Source organism: Gorilla gorilla, chromosome 15 (assembly GCF_029281585.2).
Source record: "Gorilla gorilla gorilla isolate KB3781 chromosome 15, NHGRI_mGorGor1-v2.1_pri, whole genome shotgun sequence".
NCBI lineage: Eukaryota > Metazoa > Chordata > Mammalia > Primates > Hominidae > Gorilla > Gorilla gorilla.
The window spans coordinates 118007501-118025890 of NC_073239.2; the positions used below are offsets into that span (position 1 = coordinate 118007501).

At 50.2% G+C, this 18390-nt stretch overlaps 15 non-coding genes across 15 annotated transcripts; all 15 read left to right on the forward strand.

Annotated features, from left to right (window-relative positions):
• The first annotated feature begins 88 nt into the window (after positions 1-88).
• MIR654 (microRNA mir-654) lies at positions 89-197 on the forward strand. The gene has a single exon (NR_106451.1). It is a non-coding gene; the product is annotated as a microRNA mir-654 (primary transcript).
• Positions 198-316: 119 nt separating this feature from the next.
• Positions 317-426, forward strand: MIR376B (microRNA mir-376b). Its single transcript, NR_106406.1, has one exon. It is a non-coding gene; the product is annotated as a microRNA mir-376b (primary transcript).
• A 218-nt stretch (positions 427-644) lies between these two features.
• On the forward strand, positions 645-754 carry MIR376A (microRNA mir-376a). The gene has a single exon (NR_106372.1). It is a non-coding gene; the product is annotated as a microRNA mir-376a (primary transcript).
• A 3324-nt stretch (positions 755-4078) lies between these two features.
• Positions 4079-4188, forward strand: MIR1185 (microRNA mir-1185). The gene has a single exon (NR_106386.1). It is a non-coding gene; the product is annotated as a microRNA mir-1185 (primary transcript).
• Positions 4189-5783: 1595 nt separating this feature from the next.
• On the forward strand, positions 5784-5891 carry MIR381 (microRNA mir-381). The gene has a single exon (NR_106433.1). It is a non-coding gene; the product is annotated as a microRNA mir-381 (primary transcript).
• A 429-nt stretch (positions 5892-6320) lies between these two features.
• Positions 6321-6430, forward strand: MIR487B (microRNA mir-487b). Its single transcript, NR_106318.1, has one exon. It is a non-coding gene; the product is annotated as a microRNA mir-487b (primary transcript).
• Positions 6431-7211: 781 nt separating this feature from the next.
• On the forward strand, positions 7212-7273 carry MIR539 (microRNA mir-539). Its single transcript, NR_162080.1, has one exon. It is a non-coding gene; the product is annotated as a microRNA mir-539 (primary transcript).
• Positions 7274-7761: 488 nt separating this feature from the next.
• MIR889 (microRNA mir-889) lies at positions 7762-7871 on the forward strand. Its single transcript, NR_106328.1, has one exon. It is a non-coding gene; the product is annotated as a microRNA mir-889 (primary transcript).
• Positions 7872-9426: 1555 nt separating this feature from the next.
• On the forward strand, positions 9427-9534 carry MIR655 (microRNA mir-655). The gene has a single exon (NR_106367.1). It is a non-coding gene; the product is annotated as a microRNA mir-655 (primary transcript).
• Positions 9535-12318: 2784 nt separating this feature from the next.
• On the forward strand, positions 12319-12428 carry MIR487A (microRNA mir-487a). The gene has a single exon (NR_106358.1). It is a non-coding gene; the product is annotated as a microRNA mir-487a (primary transcript).
• A 1782-nt stretch (positions 12429-14210) lies between these two features.
• Positions 14211-14267, forward strand: MIR382 (microRNA mir-382). Its single transcript, NR_162079.1, has one exon. It is a non-coding gene; the product is annotated as a microRNA mir-382 (primary transcript).
• A 314-nt stretch (positions 14268-14581) lies between these two features.
• MIR134 (microRNA mir-134) lies at positions 14582-14654 on the forward strand. The gene has a single exon (NR_106216.1). It is a non-coding gene; the product is annotated as a microRNA mir-134 (primary transcript).
• Positions 14655-15123: 469 nt separating this feature from the next.
• MIR668 (microRNA mir-668) lies at positions 15124-15234 on the forward strand. Its single transcript, NR_106465.1, has one exon. It is a non-coding gene; the product is annotated as a microRNA mir-668 (primary transcript).
• Positions 15235-15301: 67 nt separating this feature from the next.
• Positions 15302-15410, forward strand: MIR485 (microRNA mir-485). Its single transcript, NR_106315.1, has one exon. It is a non-coding gene; the product is annotated as a microRNA mir-485 (primary transcript).
• A 683-nt stretch (positions 15411-16093) lies between these two features.
• Positions 16094-16201, forward strand: MIR323B (microRNA mir-323b). Its single transcript, NR_106384.1, has one exon. It is a non-coding gene; the product is annotated as a microRNA mir-323b (primary transcript).
• The last annotated feature ends 2189 nt before the right edge of the window (positions 16202-18390 follow it).

Sequence of the window (18390 nt, forward strand, 5' to 3'; positions counted from 1 at the left end):
ATGGTTAATCATAGAGGAAAATCCACGTTTTCAGTATCAAATGCTGCCTTGGGATCATGGCTGGACTGAAGCCGCCATCAGGGACGTGAGGTGGGGCTGAGCCCTCCAGGGTAAGTGGAAAGATGGTGGGCCGCAGAACATGTGCTGAGTTCGTGCCATATGTCTGCTGACCATCACCTTTAGAAGCCCCTTTTCGCTGAGGAGCCAGCTTGGTGCACAAGCTGTGGTGTGTTGTCACGGCTATGCTATGGGACTGAAAACGGTTGCTTTGCTGTCTTGCTTCCATTTTCCATGAACTGTGTTCAGATTTGTCCTTTCCAGAGCCCAGTCCTTCTTTGGTATTTAAAACGTGGATATTCCTTCTATGTTTACGTGATTCCTGGTTAATCATAGAGGAAAATCCATGTTTTCAGTATCAAATGCTGCTTTGGAAATGTTTCTGGAAGAGACCGTAGGGCCTGAGTAGGTGCAAAGATGGTAGGCCGCACGTCGTATCTGAATGAACGGGGTATGCCCGAGAACCATCTCGAGACGCCAACTTGGTGAAGATTAAATTGTGGGTCTCGTGGTGCCAGTTCTTCACTGGAAGCTCGTCTGCCTCATGTGACTTTCTTTTCTGATGACTCAAGCACAGGTGCACGCTTTCCTGGATGGAATCCTTCTTTGGTATTTAAAAGGTAGATTCTCCTTCTATGAGTACATTATTTATGATTAATCATAGAGGAAAATCCACGTTTTCAGTATCAAATGCTGCTTTGAAAACCTCGGAGGACGTGAAGTCGCCATGGAAGAGGAGATGTTATCTGTACCCCTCCTGGGTACAGGACGGACAGACACAGAATTGTACTTTGTGTGAAATACGCCGTCAGCTTCTCTGCTGTTTGCTCACTGCCCTTGGTGCATACATAATGTGTTGTTACAAGGCTGTGTTCTCAGTATTGCCTCATTGACCTTGAATGAAGTTTGTTCTCTGTATGTTTACCATGATTGCGATGCATTTTCTGGAATGGACCTCTTTTACTGTGACTAGTTGTACCTTAGAGAATACCTGAGTGGGCTGTCAATTTCAGGAAGGGGCACTGCTTCAGGGGCTATGGAAGGAATAGATGTGTGATTCACCCACGGGCCTGCACTTCACACCTCGGTGTGCTGCTCTCACCATGCAGATCCCATCTGTGTCTCTAAGGCTTGCTCCTGGAGCTGGTGGCAACTTAGTCACAGAGGAAATGGCCTTCCTGTCACTGCCATCATTTGCTACTTGAAGAGAGGTAATCCTTCATGCATTTGCTTTACTTGCAATGATTATACAAGGGCAGACTCCCTCTGGGGAGCAAATCCTGCCTGGGAAGCCTTCTTGGGAACAAGGCAGACTCCAGCAACCTGTTAGATGGCCAGGATAGCCCTGGGGTGTGGATGGTTGACCACAGGGCATGTGCCTCTGTCTTGCTGTTTGTGACCTGGTTCTCTGACCCTCCTCATCTCATGCGTCCTTCCAAGAACTTTCTGGAAGAGATGCTGGCTTTGGAGATGATATAGGGTTTTCTTTTCAGACCACCTGTTCTGCCTAGCAAAAGGGGCCTACCTTGGCCGGGCACGGTGGCTCACGCTTGTAACCCCAGCCCTTTGGGAGGCTGAGATGGTGGATGGCGTAAGCCCAGGAGTTCGAAACTAGCATGCGCAACTTGGCAAAACCCCATCTCTGCAAAAAATACAAAAATTAGCTGGGCGTCATGGTGTGCGCCTGTGGTCCCAGTACTTAGGAGGTTGAGGCTGGAGGATCACTTGAGCCCGGGAGTTGGGAGGTTGCAGTGAGCCAAGATTGTGCCACTGCACTTCAGCCTGGCTGACAGAGACCCCTGTCTCAACACAATAGGTTAAAAAAAAAGAAAAGAACAAAGGGCCTCCCTTGATGGGCCCTACTTATCACAAAGCATCCATGGGCTGCTACTCCGGCAGGTCTGCCCAGCATGATGCCAGCCTCTGGGAAGAGGTCTCGTGGTCAGTACATCTCCCAGATACATGAAAGAATGACCATCAGCAAAGTCAATGTCTAATGTAGATGTGGGTCATCTGGTCTACCCACTCTCCATGCCTAGCCCATCCTTGGAGTGACTTTTGGACCTCACTGTCCACTTGAGGGAAGGCCAGTCCACAGGAAGGAGGCCCCAGAGCACCCAGTGTGGCTACAGGACGTGCTGCTGGGACCTCTAAGCCCCACTGCTCTCTTAGTCCATTGGTGTCCTTTAGGGATTCTTGCCAATGGAAAGACCCTTGGATTCGTGGTGTTAGTATGTGTTTATTCAGAGAGAGTTGGCCCATGAGAATCTCATTTTCCTTTGACGAATCTTGCCCTAGATGAATACTTTTGAGTAACAACCAACTGCTCAGATGGCTTTCTGAATACAATGCCAAATTCAGGAGAAGGGACACTTGTCATAGTGCTGCTTTGTGATTTGCAAACGGAGTGTTGGATTTCTGTTTCTCTTTTTTCTTTAATGATGCATGTTACTGTGTCTTCTAACCTCCCTTAGCCAGTGTTCACCAGGAGGGCTTCCTGGAGGCAGTGGCTTTGGGTAGAGGCAGAGGTTCTTCTCCCAGGGTGTTTTTGCAGGCCCTAAAGGGATTTCAGCCATTTTACATTTACATTATTTCAAATGATACAGGATTGCCTGTCTTTTGGTAACCAATCCTGTCTGGAAGAGATGCTGGGAAGTAAAGTCAACTGTATGGCAGGCCCCAGCTCCAGGGCCAGCCAGATGAGGCTTGTCACCTGGCCCCTCCCCCTTGGTCTCAGGCCTCGCAGGAGGAGACGTCCACTCCGGCGAAGACCCGGCATAATCCTCGCCTGCTCTTTGAGCCACTCTTTGGTACTTGAAGAGAGGATACCCTTTGTATGTTCACTTGATTAATGGCGAATATACAGGGGGAGACTCTTATTTGCGTATCAAACTCTGTCGAGGAAGACGCTCAGACCCTGCTGTCTCCAGGACAAAGCCTAGGATGTCAGCCCCTCTCAGGTATGGCTTGGCTTCCCTGTCTGGGAACGTGAGCTTGGCTGTGATCCTAGCCCTTGGGTTCTGCCTTTGCTCTCTGTGCTGGTTCTTCCTGTGGACTCCCTGGAGGCAGCGGGAGAGGAGGGTCCTTTTTGTGTGCACTGAGTTTAATGGTGGTTTGCTTTTTTTAAGGATAAATCACATGGATCTGCCTCGTCTCCATACCAAGTCATACCCAGAGGGCTTCCTGCTTCCAGCACTAACCTCACACCTCTCCGGACACACGAATGGGTGGTGGATGGCGGAGCGCAGAGCCGATGCTGCTTCTCACCTGCTACTCCCCTGACCTGCTACTCCCTGGTGGTCTCCATCCTTGAGAGAGTGTCAGCCTTGAGGGAAGCACATGGATGTCAGGTTTTTCTAAGGCAAGTTACTGGTGGAGCTCCCTGAGCCTGCCTGTGCCCTCTGGGACTGTCGCTGGACTCCAATGGCCAGTCCTCGGAGCACATTGTCCAGTGATTGCACCTGAGTGTGCCTTGGGCAGGTGTGTCTGGTCTTCAGGACTCCTTTGTCGCTAGAGTCTGACGCTGGGGCCCTCTTTTTGTTTGTTTCGAGGCAGGTACAGGTGACACATTCTTGGATCTGGTCATCTCTAGGACAGCCAGCCTCAGAGGAGAGACATTGTCTCAGCGCTCTCCAGCTCTGAGAATGCCTGCAGATGCCTTCTTCTCTGATAACTCCATGTCTTCCCAGGCTGAGACCTCGCACCCTGTGCCCCTTTGGAGAAAGGTGATGGTTCCATTGTCCATGTAGCTTGTGGGGATTTGAAGCAGGTTCACCCATGCATGCTGAGCACACTGATAGTCATGCCTACCTGTTCCCTCGTTTAGAAGCCAGTCTCGCCTGCAGGGAGTCCTGGATGTGCCACCTTTCGGGGACAGGCCGCAATGTGCAAGGTGCAGGCCCAGCTCCAGGGTCAGCCAGATGAGGCTTGTCACCGGGCCCCTCCCCCTTGGTCTCAGGCCTCGCAGGAGGAGATGTCCACTCCGGCAAAGACCCGGCATGGTCCTCACCTGCTCTTTGAGCCACCCTTTGGTACTTAAAGAGAGGATACCCTTTGTATGTTCACTTGATTAATGGCGAATATACAGGGGGAGACTCTTATTTGCGTATCAAACTCTGTCGAGGAAGACGCGCAGACCCTGCTTGTCTCCAGGACAAAGCCTCGGATGTCAGCCCCTCTCAGGTATGGCCTGGCTTCCATGTCCGGGAACGTGAGGTTGGCTGTGACGCTGCCCCTGGGTTCTGCCTTCGCCCTCTATGCTGGTTCTTCCTGTGGACTCCCTGGAAGCAGTGGGAGAGGAGGGACCTTTTTGTGTGCACTGAGTTTAATGGTGGTTTGCTTTTTTAAGGATAAATCACACATTGATCTGCCTCTTCTTGGTACCAAGTCATACCCAGAAGGCTTCCTGTTCCCAGCATCGGCCTTAGAAGGGGGACCTGGATGTTGGATCATTTCAAGGGGAACACAGACAGCAGTGATGGTGGACCACGGAGCGCTGGCTGTGTCTGTGCTGTTTTCGAGCCTGGTAGGCCAGCCCTAGGAGGGCTTCCTGGAGGTGGTATTGACCTTGGGGAAGGGGCTGAGGTGTGCTCATCAGCGCTTTTTTTTTTGATGCTTGGGTGTTCATGATCCAGTTCGCAGTCCCCAGGCTGAATCTGTAAGAATGGTTTGCTTCTATTTGTCATTTGTGATTGCCCATGAAGGCAGCGCTGGGGATGAGCCGTGGGAGCTGTCAGCCCCGCACCAGGTGCGTGCATGTGGGAGGTCAGAGGGCGCCTGCTTCTGCCTCGATGTCTGTGCCCCGTCTCTGACTGCCGGCTTTCTGCTCACACCTAGGATGGCTGCCTGAGAATGGGACTCTTGTTCTGTGTTTGTGGAGACACTCTTTGGGCCGTGTGACTGCCGGCTTTTTATACCCCGACTGCCATGGGGGTCATCTGGACCCGAAGCCAGCTTCAGGAAGGACATTCGCAGCATCCTCAGCCCAAGGAAAGCGAACGTCCAGCTGAAGAGAGGTGAGCACCACGCCTGGGTAATGAGTCACATAACCTGCCACCTGGACCAGGCGGCTCCCGCTTCTCTCCCCTTCTTGAAGGAGAGACCACTGTGGGGAATGGGCTGTGGGTCTGCTTCCTCAGTTACTTGGGGGTACGTGGGGTTTACTACTGTTGACCATGTGCTCTTTCTTAGCACGGCTTCATGGACACGATGCCAGCCTCTGGCGGGGGGGGCAAGGGCTGGCATGGAGAATGACACTGGTGTCAACGGCTCTGTGAGATGGATGAAGGAATGGTGACCACAGGCCCTTTGCTTTGTCTAAGGTGTAAATTCATCCAGTGCCTGGGACCTCAGTGCTGAGTGCATCCTTAGGAAAACTTCCTGGAGAGGTGCCCACACTGGGAAGGAGATGGTGGTCCCACCCCAGGGAATTCCTATAGAAAGTGAGAAGCTGAGCTCTGCGTGTGCCCAGGAAGGCCCGTGGGGTGGATCTCCTTTTCAGGAACAAGTTCTAATCTGGAGTGATGCCTGGAAATGAGGCTGATTCTGGTGAAGGGGCACTGGCATCTGCCCCTTCCTGGCCCCTTTGGGATGGAGAGCTGACCTATGGGCACACAGCTGGCAGGTGGTGTTTGCCACCTGGTCTGCTGATCCCGCATCTCCCACCCCCTCCCCCCCCAGGATGAACCCCGGGACAGGAGGCCGGCCCTGTGAATGATAGTGAGGAACCTGCCCAGTGCTATTGTTTGGTACTTAAAGCGAGGTTGCCCTTTGTATATTCGGTTTATTGACATGGAATATACAAGGGCAAGCTCTCTGTGAGTATCAAACCTTGTCTTGGACCCAGTCCACACTCAGCAAGGGATGCGGTATGTGTGTGCATGACCGTGTGTATCCGTTTTGTGTGTGGCAAATCGTTCACGGGTCCCCACTTCACAGAGAGGACTTCACGAGCACCTGGACGACTTTAGGGAAGGCAGTGACCTCTGGGACATCCCCTCTCCTGGTGCAGTGTGGGCGGGGCCAAAAGCATGCACGATGTGTGTGGTCTGGGTCCCTGCTTCCTGAGCGGGCAGTCATCAGCCTGGGCTGATGGCTGGGGTGGCGCTCGTGTGGGGTAGTGGCTTTGTGGTCCCTGCTGTTACTCGGTCCGTGAGTGTGCATGTTCTGCTTGGGGTATGTGACCCGGTCCACTAACCCTCAGCATCTAATTCATCCCCAGGACCGCGCCTTGAAGACATACCAAGTCCACCCAAGGCAGTGGCTTTCTTTTCCGTGCTAACCTTTGGTACTTGGAGAGTGGTTATCCCTGTCCTGTTCGTTTTGCTCATGTCGAATCGTACAGGGTCATCCACTTTTTCAGTATCAAGAGCGCAGACTCTGGAGCTCGATTTCCTGTGTTTGGATCCCACCTCTGACATTTACTAACCGTCCAACCTTGGGCAAGGATCTCATCGTGCTGTGCCCCTTGTCTCACATGTCAAAGGGGAATCACATTGGCGTCTATTTCGTGGGGCTGCTGCGGCTGAACGAGTTAAGACTCGGACACGGCTCAGAGCAGAGCCCCGCGGTCGGCACTTCGTAGGTGGTAGCCAGGACCCTTGTGTGCTGTGAAACTGTCATCGGTGGTGGAGGTGGTGGAGGTGGTGGTCTTAGGACTAAAATCTCTCCATGGGTGTTTGGAACAGTGTCAACACATGGAAGTCAAGTCCTTCGTCGGGCGTGGAATGGACTACGAAGCCCAGAGCATACACGGTGTTTACAATGGGGGCTAGTGATGCTCTTGATGCTTGGCAGCTAAGCCATTCACACGATGGCTTTTGATACAGAATGCCACATGCAGTGGGGGTCAGCAGGGGTGCCGAGAACATTTGCTCCACTTAAGAGAGACAGTCCCTGGGTTCTTGACCTCGGCCACTGTCTACGCTTTGAAGGAGTCTTGAGCGAGGATGCCAAGCTGAGTGAGGATTCTATGGCATCTTGCTTCCCTGGTGCTTAAAGAGAGGTCAAACATGGTGCATGCATTGTGCATGCCTGTGTGTGCGTGGTGTGTGTGCATGAGCAAGTGTGTGACTGGGTTTGCCACGAAGCAGTCACCATCTAACCTTGAGCCAAAGACCTGGAGGTGGTGGTCCGTGCTGCTGTTTCATACTTGAGGAGAAATTATCCTTGGTGTGTTCGCTTTATTTATGATGAATCATACAAGGACAATTTCTTTTTGAGTATCAAATCTTGCCTCGGCAGACTTCCTGGACGCCATGACAAGTTCTGTAAAGGGATGCACGCATCAGCCCTTCCCAGGGGCTCACGCCTGGGTGGGGATGAGGGCACATGCAGTTGGTTTGTGGCGGGGACACTTGTGCCCTAACCTCAGAACCCTGGAGGCGGGGCCATGCTTGGCAGGGGGCCATGGGACTCCTTGGTGCTGTCAGGGATTTGCATTGGCCATGGGTGTGTGTTGTGGGTGACGCAGCATTCAAGCTACTTTTCAAATCCTGCTTCTTGGAGGCACTTCTTGGACATGAAGCAAACCTTAGGGACAAATCATTGGGGCCAGACCCCCTTCCCCTGCCCAAGAGTGTGACTGACCCCCAGGTATGGGCTTGACTCTCAATGTGTGAAGCTGACCTGCTAATCCTCATTGTTTGGACTACCTGAGAAGAACTTTCTGGAAGAGACACCAACTTTGGAGAAGATGCCCAGCTCTTCTTGATGGCACAGTTCTTTGGTGCTTAAAGAATGGCTGTCCGTAGTATGGTCTCTATATTTATGATGATTAATATCGGACAACCATTGTTTTAGTATCCAAATTTGCTTCAGAAGTTTTTGAAAGCACAGTGCTGACTTCAGTGAGGGGACATCAGTGCCTGCCCCACCATGGAGTGTGACTGTGTTGATGATTTATAATAATGAATCCAGTGATCTCAGAATGCAAGCCACCAGTGTGATTTCCTTGGACAAATGCTAGCTTTGGGGTGGAGATGCCATTTAGGGGCTTGGTGCCATATCTTTTTATTGGAAGATGTTCACAATTATTTCATCTCTCTTTCTCTTCTTGTTATTAAATCTTAGCCACGAGGAATTCCTTGGAGAGATGCCGGGGTCAAGCATCTCTCTAGATAGACGGTGGACCGGGGCACCTGGGTCCAGCCTCTCCTATCTTTAGCCTTCATTCTGAGCATGAAACACTTCCTGTAGGGAATGCAAACATTAGTAAAAACTCCGTACATTTCCTGTTACTATTACTACTTTTTGGCAGCTCCTAAGCAGCTGCCTGTTGGGTATTTGGATTATTCTTGGTGGACGTGGCATGGCTTCGTGCCTTCCTTGGGAACCACCCCATCTTAGACAGACTCTCATGGAATAAGACGTTGTGGTCGACAGCACCTCTGGGGTGTGTGTGTGTGTGTGTGTGTGTGTGTGTGTGTGTGTGTGCATATGAATTGTTGGCTAGAGTAGTGTTTCTCAAACTTTAAAAATGCTCCTAAGATTTTCATCACCTAGGGATCTTGTTAAAAAGCAGATTCTGATTCAGGGACCAAGATTCTGCATTTTTAGCAAGTTCTCAAGTGATGCTAATACCGCCGGTCTGTGGACAACACTCACAGTGGTTTGGGGCTGGAGACCAGGTGCTTTCCCTGTGATATGTGTCGCCTGTCTCCCCACATGCCATATACCGTCCATCGTGGGAGAACGGCCCAGAATCAATGTGCCATGTTTTGGTTTGTGAACAAGGGTTCACCTTCACATGCATAAATAGCACGAGATTACTTTTCTTTAAAATCAAATCATGCCTCAAAGGGCTTCCCAGATAGAAGACCTGCTTCAGGGAGGGGCCGCCGGTGTCAAGCTGCTGCAAGATTGTCGGGTGCAGGTCAACGGCACGCTTATTCATTATTGATGTGCTGGGCCCTGGAATTCCGTGACCCTCCGTTTCCAAGCAGTCATCGGGAGGAAATTCCAGGAACTGAGACCATCTCTGCGGTAGGGACCCCATCGTCAGGGATCAGTGACACCCCATTTTATCGGAAGCAGAATTCTTCATGATGGCTTTGCTTATCTCTGACATGCATTCTGCTGGTTCTCGTCATCAAATCCCGTCTTTCAGGAATCCGTGGAGGAAGCTTTCATATATTTTTAATGGAACCTGCCTTAGAAGTCTTTCTGAGCATGGTTCCAATGTCAGGGTTTTGACTTTGGTGCCAGGGCTGCCTGGGCCCTGAGACTGAGGTACGGGAATGGAAGGTCAATGCCAGTACGTGTGCTTTCTTTGCAGGATGTGAACACCTCCCCGCCCCAACCCTGGGATTCAGCTCATCCCGAGAAGAATCTTCTGGAAGCAAAGACAACGGTGGGGAAGAGGCCATGGTTTTCGTTTCAGAACTATTCAAGGATATTTGAGGAGAGGTTATCCGTGTTATGTTCGCTTCATTCATCATGAATAATACATGGTTAACCTCTTTTTGAATATCAGACTCTGCCTCGGAGGGCCGCCCCCACAGGAGACGTGAGAGTGTGTGCCTTGTGTGAGCTGAGAGCCCCTGCCCCGGCTCCGTGCTGCGTGAGGGAAGCTTCCTGGAAGTGAGGCTGGTGGGGGGAAGAGCCCTGGGTTGCTTTGCTGTGTTTGCTGTGAATGCGATGTGTTTTTGCGAGTTATGTGAGGTTCCCTCCTCTTTGAATGCCAACTTGTGCCTTCCCCCAGTGGCTGGGTCTGCGGCTTAGCTGCAGGGCTAGGTCCCTTCCTGGACCCAGTGCTTTTCAGGGTGGGTCCCTGGGGGCAAGGACAAGGTTTACCACTCCACTGGGACACTTGAGGAGAGGTTACTTCCTCCATGCGGACTCCTTTGAGGACAGCCTGTTTTCCTCTCAGGGTGGCTCCCTGGATGAAGTCCAGCACCTCTGTGGGTGTGTGAAGGGCAGGCCGACTTGGGCTGTGTTCCCACTCCTCACCCAGGTTACTGGCCCAGTGCCACTTCCTCCTCAGGTCAGCTTCCCTCTGCCAGCCGACCTGGTGGGGTCTCCTGGTCCATTGCTTGGTGCTCAAAGACACTGGCACGGTGCCAGGTTCCCTTCACTCCTTCCCGATGGAGACCATGCAGCTAATGATTCTTCGGCTCTGTGATGCTGCCTTGGAGGGCTTCCTGCACACAGCACGTGGTTTGAGAGGAGAACACGGACTCCAGCATGTCCGCTGGTTATGGAGAAGGGAGGCTGTCCTTGATCCCCAGTTTGGTGGATGATATGGTTTGGCTGTGTCTCCACTCAAATCTCATTTTGAATTCCTTTGTGTTGTGGGAGGGTCCTGGTGGGAGGTAATTGAATCAGGGGAGTGGGTCTTTCCCATGCTGTTCTTGTGATAGTGAACGGGTCTCATGAGAGCTGATGGTTTTTTAAGGCAGAGTTTCCCTGCACAAGGTCTCTGTTTGCCTGCTGCCATCCACGTAAGACCTGACTTGCTTCTCCTTGCTTTCCACCATGACTGTGAGGCTTACCCAGCCACGTGGAACTGTAAGTCCAATTAAACCTCTTTCTTTTGCAAATTGCCCAGTCTTGGGTATGTCTTTATCAGCAGCCAGAAAATGGACTAACACAGTGGAGGGCAGTGGCACCAAGCCCCGCCCCCTTCAGGATGTGGTCCCTGTGTGGGGCAGCATCCTGGAGTGGCTGCAAAGCCCCACTGCTCTCCGCCTCCGTGGCTTTGTCCTATCTGAGGTGGTCAGTGCGCTGGGGTCCCTGTGTGGAGTCAGTTCTTTGTGGGTGCCTGCAGGTGCCGGCTTCACAGTAAGAAAACTGTCAGCTTCGCCTGAGGTATGGGCACAGAGGTGACGCAGGGATATGAACTTTGTTGACGAATGTGTTCTCTGCACTGCTAACCCAGAGAATTCATTCCACCCTCAGGAGAAGCCCTAGAAGTGATACGGGCTCTGGCCGGGGGACCCGATGTGCTCGTGTCGCGGCGTGGGGCTTGGTGAGGAACCACCGGAGTGCTCTTGCATTTTTCATGACAAAGACCACACACAGTTGGCCTCATTCCTGCACAGTGGGAGAATGTGTGGAGGTGTCCCGCCACCAGAGAGGAGGTCTATGTCAGCACCATCACCAGGTACCTGGGGGAGGGTCTGCTGACGATGCCCAATGTTCAATGGCCCAAGCAACCCGTGCTTGGGGGACTTCTGGGCAAGACCGTTTCAGTGCTCAGCCCCACTCCGTGTCCCAGGCAGAGAGGGGGCTGAACTGATGATACCTATTAAATGGCTCATTAATTCTCTTTATCCATGCAGCCTGCCCATGAGGGTCCCCCAGAAAGGAGGGCAACTCCAGGGAAAGGTTCTGGCCATCAGCACGAGGCCACAGTCCAGGAGGTGCTGCAGAGCCAGAGGCCACAGGACAGATTATCAAGCCAGGTCACAGGCTTTCTCTGTCCTTGACCCTCAGCATCCAGTCTACCTACAAGAGGAGGCAGGGGGACTCCTCTGACACACCTGGGGAGGTCTCGTCAATGGCAGGTTCCCTCTGCAATGCTTTCTCTGCTGCAAATGCAACTCAGCATCACCTCTTTCCTGGATATAATTCCAAGGAATTATTAAAGGAGGCATTGGTGTCAGCACCTCGTGAAATACTTGTAAGGATGACCCATGGCAGAGCCTGTGTCTTCATTGGAGTAAGACTCACATGCTGTGGCCTCCAGGCTCTGGAGGCCTCTGGGGCAGAGCAGGGTTGAGGCTGACCGTGGGGCCTCGCCTGGGTTTGTGGCTTATCATATTGGACCACTGTTTTTCAGGACAAACTCCCCGGAGAAGTCCCCCGGCAGGACCCTGACCTGGAGGCAGGGCGCTGTCCATGATAGGGGAATGGATGGTTGATCAGAGAACGTACATTTTATAAATGGTGTATGTCAATTGATCCACAGTCCCTACCTATCCAGTGACTTCTGGAGGTCACATCAGCTCGGAAGACGAGGTGGTGGTTTCCTAGGCCATGCTGTTATCTGGCACTTGAAAGGACCTTCTCCTTGCCGGGTTTGCTTTCTTTATGCCGAGTCTCATGAGGGAGGGTTGGTGCCTTTTTTGAGTATAGATCTTGCTGGGGAAGCTTTCTGGAAGGAGCTGTTGCCCTTCGTCCCTCTCCAGGGGCAAGAATGCATGGTTGGCTGGAAAGCAAGGGCTTGATTGACATTGTGCACCCCTCAACTCTCCTAACCCTCTGTCCCCAATTCATCCTCAGGCGGACTAGCTGGAAGGAAGGCAGACTCTGGTGAAGACGTGGGCCGTCACCGTCAGCCTTCGGTACTTGAAGAGTGGTTATCCCTGCTGTGTTCGCTTAATTTATGACGAATCATACAGGGACATCCAGTTTTTCAGTATCAAATACTGCTTTGGAAGGCTTCCCGGACAGCGTCCCGCCTTCAGGCAGGGGGTCTTGGCTTCACCTCCCACCCAAGGTATGTACGTGAATGGGCCATCGCAGTGCACGAGCTTCTTCATGTGCCACAGCCATGACCAGAATCGAATCTCTGAGGAAGATGGTTACTTCTAAGGCTGTGATTTTCTGGAAGGGGCTTTGGTGTCTGCACTGTATTATTGGGGGAAGTTGACCAGTGAGAAGCCCATTCACACAAGACGTCTGTCACCTGCTCCAAGTGCCCCTCACCCTTGGTAAGATGAATCTCTGGAGACATGCTGGCTCGGTAGTGTTACTGTCATCAGCCGGACTGACTGATAGGTAATTGGTCATCATTATTGCTTTTGTTCCAGGGCAGAATTTTTGAGTGCCAAATCTTGCCAGGGAAGGGTTTCTGGAAGCAGCACCACTCTCTGGGGAGACTTGGCATCCACATCTGTTGGAGTTTGTGGAGAGTTAGTTGAGCAATCTGAGCTTTGTTTCTGAGGCGTCTCCCTGAGCTCACTCTCCTGCCAGAGCTGTGTCCTGCCCATGGCCATAATGGCTGTTGAGAGGGTTGGTGACTTTGGCCACCATGATTTTGTTTTGATAAAGTTCTCTCTTTTTTAAAAAATCAGATTCTTTTGTTTATAGCATAACTACATGGTTCATGAGTTGATCAAATAACAAGGAATGACTTGGTCATTCCATAAATAGTGATGGAGTGCACACTGTGTTCTAGGTGATTCTGGACCTTAGCAGAGAGCAGTGAATGAAATCAAGTTCTTGCTCATGTGGACTTTACATTCTGGTGGAAGAGATGGATGAGAACACATGAATTAGGAAGCGTAATTTTGTCCACTGCTAGGTTTTATGGGGAAAGGGAAAGCGGGTTACAGTGACAGAAAGAGGTAAAAGCAGGTGGACCTTTGTGTTAAATACAGTGGTCTGGAAAGCTCTCTCTGAGGATGTGGGTGGGAATGGAGTGGGGTGGACCAGAGGAAGGTCTGGGGTAGGAGCATTTCAGGAGGAGGGCAAGGCCCATGGAAAGCCCCCTGGCATCTTTAAGAAAAAGCAAGAAGGCCAGTGGGATTGAACCGAGCTGCTGGGAGTCGCTGGGTCTGAGCTGGGAGAGGCAGGACTCCAGGTTTTATTCTGAGTGAGATGGGGGATTTGGAAGGGTTGTGAGCAGGGGGGATGCGTGGTCTGTGTTGGAAAGATCACTCTGACCACAAGGGCATTGATAGAGAATCTACCCAGGGCAGTGATGGGGAACCTACCAGGGGGCTGGCGTGCCTGAGCTGGGCAGTTTCTCTAGGGGCACCTGCAGTGGCAAAAGGGGGCTCCCTCTGGACTTCCCTAGTTCAGTGGGCCCTGCGGGAGCCTGGCTGGCACCTTGATGTGCTTGATGGATAACTCAGTGTGCTCTGTTGAGAAGTCCAAGGCCCTGTTCAGAAACCCTGGGGTCTACACACTGCGGAGTGCTGCTGGCCTGTCACAAGTGGCCTCCCTCTTCTTATTTCTAAACCTTGCGCGTGTGGATTCAGGACCACAATTTCAACTCCAGGGAAGGGGGACTGTGCCAGCACCACTCCAAGGGAGGTGAGTGAAGGGTTGCCCAAACTCCAGTGTGTTCCTAGGACACCCGTCAGCTGCCTCACTAATGCTCGGTGTCCACTCTGTCCACAGGATGGTGGTTGGCAGCCACTCCCCTTGGAGAAGTGGAAGGGGACTCCTTGTCTGTCTTGTCTCTGCTTTTCTGTGGTACTTGAAGAGAAGTTGTTCGTGGTGGATTCGCTTTACTTATGACGAATCATTCACGGACAACACTTTTTTCAGTACCAAATGCTACCTCTAAGGACTTCCTGGACACAATGGCAGCTTCAGGAAAGATAGTCTTTGTGTCAACCATGTGGAAAAGCCAAGAATGGATGGCGGGCCATGGACAATGCGCTGACCTAGCTGTAAGTCACCTGGCCCGATAATCCGAGCCTCCCAGGCACCTGTAGGAGGTCTTCCCATGGGTCTCACCAACTCTGGGGAATCAGCTGTGCTTCTGTCACCAGCGTCACCTCACAAGACTTTGAAGAGAGGCTCCCTGGGCCCCAGGCCGACTTCCAGAAGAGATGTTGGTGTCAGCACCGTCTAGGGTGTGTGACTGGTTGACCAGAGGGGCATGCACTGTGTTCACCCTGTGGGCCACCTAGTCACCAACCCTCAGCATCACTCCCACTCCAGGAAGACTTTCCAGAGCTCCCACCAACTCTGGGGAAGCGGCCATGGACTTGCTGTGACTGCTTGGTGGACTGGGATGACACGTGCTCTTGGGGGTGTATGTTTACTTAAAATGCAATGAGTCAGCCTTGGCAGCCCCTTCACCACTGTGACAGCCTCCTTGAAGTGTTGACTTCCAATGTGGGACGCCATGTTGTCTTCTGTTGAGGGACCTGATGTGGGCCAGCTTTTCTCCTGGGTGTGTGACTGAATCCTTCTTCCCAGAGCATGTGCTGCATTTGTTAGGTCTGTCACGTTGTCCTCTAATACCCAGCATCCTGTCTCTCCCTAGGAGGCTCCATGGAGATAATGCGGCTTTGGGAAGCGGCCATGATTCTCCTGTCAGGGACCAGTGAGCTACACAAAAGCTCCCTGTCTTGTCCGGAAGGACGAACTGCATCCTTGCTGCTGGGGAGAAGGCAGTGCCCTCAGCACTCCCTTAAGGTAAGTGCGCCTCGGGTGAGCATGCACTTAATGTGGGTGTATGTCACTCGGCTCGGCCCACTACCCAATACTATCCCACCCATTCCTAACAGGACTCCCGAGAAGGGCGGCCACCTCTGCCAGAGAGGCAATGGATTTCTCACCAGTGTTCATGTGTGGTACTTGGAGAGAGGCTGGCCGTGATGAATTCGATTCATCAAAGCGAGTCATACACGGCTCTCCTCTCTTTTAGTGTCAAATTCTGCCTCGGAGGGCTTCCTGAGCCAGTGCTGCTTCCAAGGTAGGTTTCTGGATGGCTGAACCCATGGCAAGCATTTTCCTGAAGATGCATGTGACTGACCTACTAACTTTAGAGTCCAAGCTGACCCTAAAACAACTTCCTGGGGCACTACAAACTTTAGGAAAATCGAGACAGGTTGTTGGGATGCCCTAATTTTTTAAAAGTTAATATTGAAATACACATGGCTGACTTCTTTTTTTATTCCTATCAAATTCAACCTTGGAGTTGAATCTTGGGCATCTAGAAGCATCTTTTATTAGTCAGCCCTCGGGATACAGAAGAAAACAGAAACAGGACTCTATGTGACCCCTGGTTTACTGACCCACAGCAGCCTTACACCCTCCAGAGAATTCCTTTAAGGGAATCCCAGGTTTACCAAGGAGGCAGTGCTTAGCCTGCTTTTGCACACACATTTGTGTGTGGTTTGCTTCATATTTAATGACTCATGTGCCACTGACATCCTTGCATTATTAAATGTTGCCTGCATGGCCAGCTGAGCACAGGAAGTGGTATTTCTGTGCGCACTAATCCTGGCTTGGTGAACCTGGGCTTGGCCGGAGAGCATGGGTTTGAGCCACCTGGTCCACTCATCCTCAGGGTCCCATCCACCCTCAGAGGCCACTCCCAAGCTGCCCAGGCTGTGCAGAAGATGCAGGAATGCTGCGAGCAGTGCCACCTCGTGGTACTCGGAGGGAGGTTGTCCGTGGTGAGTTCGCATTATTTAATGATGCCCAATACACGGTCGACCTCTTTTCGGTATCAGATCTCACCAGGTGTCTTCTTGGACCTGATGCCGATTTAGGGGACACCATACTCATGTTGGTTCCACACCAGTGCAACTGAACATGTGTGTGGCCCTGGAACCAATGGGTAGGTGCTGCTAGCACTCCTAATCCTCAGCCAGTGCATTCCTGGGGAAGCAGCATGTGATCTGTGCTCAAGACCCCTCTGTGACTGAGGAAGTGGTGGTGCCCATGATGCTTCTGGGGTTTTGTGTTTTTTTTTTTAAAGAAAAACAATGTATAGTTCTCTTCTCTTTCACTATTAAATCTTACCGTGGAGGAAGGACTTCTTAGACATGTTGACAAATTCAGGGAAGGGGCATTGATTTCAGCATTTTTGGGGACTCACTGGAAGGGTGACTCACCACATCTGTTGAGCTGGAGGCCACAGCAAATTTAAGAACAGAAGACAGTTGCATTTTCAATTTCTTGTTTTTCTTTTCAAAAAGGATAATTATTCTACCTTATTACCATATTTATGAAAATGACACATGCTTAATAAAATTCAAGCGATGTGGAAAAATCTAAATGAAAAAGAAGGAAAATTGCCCAATTCTCTGGCACCCAGAAATAACCATTAAGGGCTTTAGAAATTTCATACACCTGTCTGAGCATACATGCAAATAGAAAAACAAGACAGACGCAGGGAAAATATGAGATCACACTGTACCTAATCATTTTATTAAAAATGCTAACTATAATTTTCCTTGAATTTATCATAAAAAACAAGCTAAAGGAGATTGAAATGATTGATAAATGTTTCTCACTTTACCACCACAGGTAGCAACTCCTAAAAGATCCCTGTAAAATTAAGAAAAATTAGAGTGTAAAAATTAAGTGGTTAGGATTGTTATGGTTTTTAACTATTTCAATTTCACTCCTAGTTCAGAAAGATAAAGAAGTCAGCACTCTTATTCTTCCTTTGCTTACTATCTCCTGCTTTTTCTCAGTTATACATTTTAATTTTACATTATAAATATCTGCAATTTGTTCTAGAACTATAATTCTTGCAGGTGTTTTGCCATAGTTCTATATTTAAATGAATTCATTTCTGACCACAAGGTTTGTTTTTTTTTAACTGAGGTTTCTCCATTCTTTAGTTTTTAACTTTAATTTATCTCTCAATGGAAATGATCTTATTGTTTCTGTGGGAATAGCTCATAGACACTACCCTTGAGTTCCTGTGCATTTGAGAGTATATATCTCTTTATGCACAAGGGACAGCTTAACTAGGTATAAAAGTCTCAGCCTACTTGTTTTTTCTCAGAAATTTATAGCTATTGTCCACTGTTTTTTGCATTGAGGCTTTCACTAGCTGTCTTAATGTGGCTTCTCCATGTAGCTCTTACTTACCTGGACTATTTTATCTAGTGATCTTCACGAACCTTGTTGGAAAGACTTTGAGGTACTATGTTCTGTGAGGTATTTCGTCTCTGAGAATGTCTGACCATTGCTCTTACACCTTTTCCCATATGTCCATTTTTTTTTCATTCTGTTCTATTTGGCCTTTATGATTTCAAGTTTTTAAAATTTCTTTAGTCACTTTAAAGATATTTATTGTATAATTTCTTTCAGCTTTAGGGATACAAGCCCCTTTCTTTGTTGAATCTATTGACTCTCATGATGGTGCTTTTCTTCGTGGTTTTTGTAGCTTTGTGTTGTGAGGTTATCATCAGTTGAGCACTTAGGTGTTTCTGTTTTGTTTCAATCCCTATGCACATGAGTTTGCATTTGGTTCTGCCTGGTACCCCAAGGAATTTACCAGTTGGTACCAGTTTTTCAACTCATTTTGTTGGCTTAAGGATTCCCAGACATATGGCTGGCAGAAGTCCTCACCATATCTTTGTCCTGAACCTTTGGTATCTCACAGGAGACCTCATTCTATCCACTCCCTAAAAATGACAAATTCTCTTATCCCTGGCCATTATAAAATTTTCTGGTTCCCCTTTCCATTCCCAGATCAACTTCTCCTGGATGCACGGTCATGTCTTTTCATCCTGCTTGTACTTGAACTTGACTGTAGACCCTTGGAGCCTCTAGCGAGCACAGCATCCCTTAGATCCCTTAGTGGCAGGTTGCAAACATGTTGCTCTGAACTAATTCTTTTCATTAACACCTGAGGGTTTTGCCTTTCAGCTGTATGTTTATTTGGGAATTGATTTTGGCTGCGGTTGC